The sequence below is a fragment of the Pseudochaenichthys georgianus genome, chromosome 17 (genome assembly GCF_902827115.2).
Source record: "Pseudochaenichthys georgianus chromosome 17, fPseGeo1.2, whole genome shotgun sequence".
In the NCBI taxonomy this organism is placed as follows: Eukaryota; Metazoa; Chordata; class Actinopteri; order Perciformes; family Channichthyidae; genus Pseudochaenichthys; species Pseudochaenichthys georgianus.
In genome coordinates, this window is record NC_047519.1 from 13,138,752 (window position 1) to 13,144,975 (window position 6,224).

A 6,224-nucleotide genomic window follows, 5' to 3' on the forward strand; every position below is an offset into this window, starting at 1 on the left:
GCTTGATATTGAGAAGAAAAAGGTTGATAAACGCTGTGAGAATGGGTCTGCAGCAGAGATGGGGTCGTTACTAAAAAAAAAGTAATATATTACATATTACATATTACTTTAAAAAAAAGTAATATATTACATTACTTCGTTACTCTCTACATAAAGTAATTCGTTACTTTACTCGTTACTTTACTCGTTACTTTACTCGCAGGGCCGGCCCGCCCCTCCCTGCAGGCAGATCACGCAGACTGCTAAAGTTTCAAATGTTCTCTTTAGTTCAGTTTCCATTGTCGCATAAGACTGATTCAGATCCTGAATGTTTTCCTATCTGACCGTGGCTGTCTTCTGTCTCCTGCTATCTGTATATGTTGCGCAGTCTATCTCTGCTCACGCTGTTGCGTCAGCGTGTTCTCCTGCGTGTTGGCCATGTGTTGCACTGGAGCCAGACTGGAGCACACCGCAAAGACTTCAGCCGAGCACGTACGAACTGCGCATGCGTGAGTGGCAATAACTCTCCTTACCAGCAGGCGGCGGTAGTGTGTATTCGTCATTCAAAACAGGCAACAACCGGAAAACAGAGAAGAAGAACAGACTACGTGAGTGATATAAATAACCACAGCTATGTGCGTTAGCTTCACCTTAGCATGTGTTCTTTGCAGGTGTTTGTTGAGGTTTGATTATGACTGATTTTAGTAAGTAACGAAGTAACGCGTGTCGGGGCAATGTTAGTAACTGTAGTGTGATTACTGAATTATAAAAGTAACGCGTTACACTACTCCGTTACCGACAAAGTAATATTATTACACCCAACTCTGGTCTGCAGAGAGAATTTCGCCGCGATCCCGACTGTCTGTTATCAGCAGGCAGCCGAGGAGACATCAGCTGAGCTGCGTGTGTGTGAGGAAGTCCGTGGATTGGTCAATTTGGACCAATCAGCGGGGGCTTAACGTAACGGCTTTCCGCAGACTTAACGTAACGGCTCCACGGATTGGTCCATTTTCGTGCCGGTTACAACATGACGTCCGGAAGAATCAAATGGATGATGACGTTTCACCAACGAGGCGTTTTGGGAAACCTACCAGTTTCACCCACTGTCTCTGCCACCATCCCTCCATGCCTGGTTCCTCCGGTTTGTATCCCGGTAGGTGAAGAGGGTCTGGTCATACAAAACCGGGTGATTTGCTACGGCGGATAGTTAGTTTCTCCTCTGACTTTTTTTGAAATATAGAAATGAACGGCGGGATATCTCTCCCAGTTTAGACGCGGTTTGATTGGCTACGGCTTCAGCTGTCAGATTTTGGGAAACGGGATTTGATTGGCTGGCGCTGGCTACTCCGGCGTCTCCGGCGGAGACGGGACCGCTCTGCTACCCACAATTCAGTTCGGCGAAAAAGCGAGGCTACGTGACGTCACCCCATTGAAAGTGAATGGGCAGATTGGAGTTGTCGACGCTTCCGACGCTGTAGTGTGGACGGGCCGTTAGAGTTTTACTCGCTACAGGGTGCACTTTGAGGGGTTGTGACTCTGCACACCCGTTTACATGCATAAAAACCTTCATAACACACAAGGGGACGGTAATAACCGGAAAAGCATGACATGTCACCTTTAAGATATTCAAGCTATCTGTGGCTCTTTTCTGCTTCAAACGCTGCAAATTTCCCCTCTGTGGGACTAATAAAGGTATTCTGATTCTGATAACGGGACGAATTTGTACAAAGGGGCACACAGCAATGTCGTGCCGACTTTCTTACACGCTGGAAGGCCAATCGCTTTTCTTTACCCGAAATCTGCTCATTCTTGCTCTCGGTGGGACATAACAAAACTGCCAAGCTGTCAAAACTCTGTACTCAAAACCGGAAGTACTCAGCCGCACACCCAGGCCGCCGGAAGTTGATAGACGCCATCTTGTGCACAGAGCCTAATAGCACGTGTCACTACCCGATCCGTCCCCCTGCCCGATCGGTACTGCGCATGTGCGAGATGGTCCGGAGTCCGGACGGCAACCCAAGATGGACATTTGTCATATAGCCATATGTCATACATTTTGCATACATTCACAGTAAATATGTATTCAGTATGATAGCTGTCTAACAGAAGTTAAAATTCATTCCTCACTTATTCTGACAATGTACTTAACCCCAAATAAAAGAACTCAATAAAAGAGTTGTTAAATAATAGTGAAGTCACGTTGTAATAACAATAACTCATCTCTCTCGTTTTATTTTTGAGCTTTGCTAAAAGCCACTGTGTCAAGTGTCCATCTTAGGTTGCCGTCCGGAGCTGTCCAATATGGCGGACCATCTCGCACATGCGGCAGTACCGATCGGGCAGGGGGACGGATCGGGTAGTGACAGCACATCTCTACCAAGCCCCCAGGAAGTGCGCCGGAGTCTGATGAGAATATTCGTGCTGGTCAAACGGCGGTACTACACTTCCTTTAGGTTGCTGGGCCCGGAAATACTTTTTCCCATTGACTTACATGGGGAAAGAGTGGTCTGTAACTCGTTGGATAATTTTTTTTAAACTAAATAAACTACCCAGTATGAACGTTTGTATAGCCCTTATTAAAAACATTCGTTCCTCAAGTTGTAAAAATGTGCTAATAACGTTATTCTGAGAGTTATTTCCCCTCTGCATTATGAACGCGCATCTAACCCAAGGGACCCGCGCCGCCCGGAACGTTCATGTTACGTGTTTCAGCACTACATGCGTTTTCTCTTTACCCATGGAATAACAACGGACCATATCGCCTTACTGCCAGCCCACGGAGCTGTAATAATGGATATATTTGCCAATGTTTGCTGTAATTCATCATTTGTAAAATATTATACTACATGGGCTGTATGATGTAAATCGTGTACGCATATGTTGTATTAAATAAAGTTAATATTACCGACGTAGATTAACGTTCCTGTAAGCTTCTTTATTACACTTGCAATTGTTTTAGTTACTTGTGGGCTACTTAACATGAATAATCACAGTTACTATCCTTTTACTCCATCACATTTCAAAAAGAAATAGGCTATTGTTATTTTAACTCCATCACAGTAATCCATCATCAGCTTTACTTTTTAGATAACGTTTTAACTCACAATTGATCATAACAGGCTTCAACATATACATTTTTATATATTACCAAGTGGTTTCATGTACAACCCACACAAGTATCATGCTAAATGAAGCTCTGTTGCTTGGATATCACTAGATCCTGATGGCAGCGTAATATAAAAGTACATAACGATTGATGTGTAACTTAGCATAATTTACTAGCTAGCCGCTAGCTGCTAACTGCCGCCTCGTTAATATAAATCCAGTACCATGCTGTCATGAACGCGCGGTGCTGTTACGTGTACGCAAATTCACGTGCTTAATGTGAACGAGCCTTTTGGGCGGCGTGGTTAAAGTTGCGCATGCTCTATGAGTGCACATACAGGTACTTCTCAGGCATGCCGGGTAATCTGTGACGTTTTGCTCTCTCAAAAGTTGGGCCAATTTATCATCATGCGCCATTGAGCAACTCTCATAGGAATGAATGAGGCCCCCGCCTCCCCACGCTGTATCCAGTTCTTATTATACATCCATGGTCTCTACTGGGAGTTGTAGTTTTAAAAGACGTTTTCGTATTTCCCATAATAAGAAGTGGTCAGTATTAAACTGTGTACATCCCTGGAGTTGTAGGGGATAGGAGACACTCAAATGTAAAACATATAATTAATAAATGGGTGAAAATTGCTTGTGCCCATAATGGGCAGCATTACCCACATGCCAGCTAAGGTCAGAAGAGCTTTATTTAACAGCTGGTCTTATGTTTGTGACCCCTCCTGTTGTTCATTGATGAGCCTGAAACATGCACTTGTCAAGGTTCAGAGGCACATTTTGCAAAGGCAGTAGCCATCGATCATCTTAAGATAAGATATACTTTATTGATCCCAAGTTGGAAACATTTGCGTTACATCAGCATGTGTAACAGTTGTAAATATGCAGTGGTGTTTATTTGTAAATCATTTAGTATAATCACACAAATTCTGTGTTTTATATTTAATAATTCTGTGTTCTTTATTTATTGATGGTTCAATACCTGACAAGGCCGGAGATGAAAAACTTTGGTTGCAGGTTCCTCAACAGTGCATTACAAGACATCTATCAATATGTGTGTACCTCCACCATTAAACTGTCATATTCTGCACATTTCTTATACTATCTACATACATCTTATATCAGAGTATAATACATATGTATAATATCAGTTAAAATAAGTGCTTCAACATAGTTAACATTGCTGGAGGTATACACAAAGTTTTTCATTCATTGCATAACTACACCGTTTGTGTATATGATATGTCAATAAACCTTAGAAAATCTTGAAATCTTGAAAGGGATGTGCAAAATAGTCATTATATACAGTCTTTAATGAACTATTAGTAGAGAATAACGAGTAATGAATATACTAGGGATCCTATTCATATCTAATAATAAAAATAATGAAATGCAATAACATGCTTTAACCACTAGGTGTCCCTTTATATCAGCTGTGCACCTTTATGGTGTAAATACAGCCTATCTACCAATTGGATCAAATATAAAAGTCAGCCGAATTAGTGTTTATACTGCAAGGAGACGTATTGTGTGAAAAGAAATGTAAGATGTTGTTTAATGGCTGATATATTTATGATCCATGTCACGTTTTCAGTGTTGGCGGCAGTTCCTCATGTTTGTCTAGAAGTCTTCTCATCAGGGCTCTATAAATAGAGAACTACGGCAGATATGTAATATTTAATGCAGCCGAACCGTGTATTACAATGCCGTTATGTGATGACCTCCAAAGAGAAAAGCAAGCACACTCGGAATAAAGTGTTTTCGGTCTGTTTCTGGTATTTGTTTATGATGATGTGATGTGAGATGTGAGACTGGAATTGCACAGGGGAAAATAACGTATCTATGCCACAATTTTAGATGCGGATTTTGTTAAACTAATACGTTTGCGCTGTGGACCAACACTATACATTGACGGGGAAGGGGGTAGCAATAAAGATTACACCATTAAACTGTTACACAACATAACAGAAATAATATCGATAGCAGTGTCCCTAGCAACCACCTTGGTAACAATGAAAACGTTGTATCGACCACAATTTCCTGAAGTAATCTTCGTAATAACTAGCAAAGTAAAGATCATGTACATCCACTGCACACATAATCTGAAATAACAACTCATATTTCTCGCATCAAATGACATCAAAACGCATTTTAATGACCAAACTAACTTTAAAATAGGCATTTTACACCGAGAATAAAACGAAGTTCGGCCATGTTTTTTTTTTCTGCAGGGAGAAATGTGAAGATCACATGACATAGACGCCAGCCATTGGAATGAATGGTGAAAAAAACGTAGGGATCTTACAATTTCAGAGGCATTTTTGTAGAAATACTACGTCCTACGTTGTGGACCAACGTAGTTATTACACGTTTTTTTATGAGACTGGGTTGGCCCCTCATACACATCCTGTCTGTTCTTATCATGTTGCATACACTCGTTTGTACATATCTTCCAGTTGCTTAACAGACGCACACAAACACACAACTGGCGACATGATGGTTAAAGTGTTTTGCCTATTGGAGAAATTCTTAAATTGAAAAAGCCAGACAGTAGACTCATCCATGAAAACCGTAAAGACAGATATAATGAGAATATTTGTAAGGTCACAAGTCTCCTTGAAGTTATACATTTTTAAAACAGGGGGTTTGACATCTTTGTTATTTTTGAGCAACTTTAAGGACAATTCCAATAATTGTGTTTGTGACCATTATTTGAAATATTCACTATTTTTGATATAGGCCTTTGTTGGTATGGCAAAAAGGCCTACATCCATATTTAGTTTCATCAATATTATATTTTTAAAGAAAATTATTTTAGAAAAGGTATATTTAGATTGTTCTATATATATATAAAACACGTGTTTATATCATATATCTATGGGTACAACGCTACATTTCCCGCCCCGCCGCAGTCATACAGAAGGCTACGGAGAAGGGCGAGAAACATTTCCTCAAGCATCGAAAAGCGGAACCGAAATTCACATTTCCTAAATGATGCCGTTGGAATAGAAATGTTGGAACCGGTGCCGGTTCTCGGTACCCCAACCCTACTTAACAGGGCTGAAGTCGAATAGTCCATTTAGCTTAGAACCTTCCTAAAGGATTGAAATGACCCGGAAGTCCCTCAGTGGCAGCCA

At 41.1% G+C, this 6,224-nt stretch overlaps 1 protein-coding gene across 1 annotated transcript in view; it reads left to right on the plus strand.

The window, feature by feature from the left end:
• The window catches only part of LOC117461967 (zona pellucida sperm-binding protein 3-like), a 526,690-nt gene that overhangs the window by 458,182 nt on the left and 62,284 nt on the right, over nucleotides 1-6,224 (plus strand). The gene's annotated exons all lie outside the window — the stretch shown is intronic.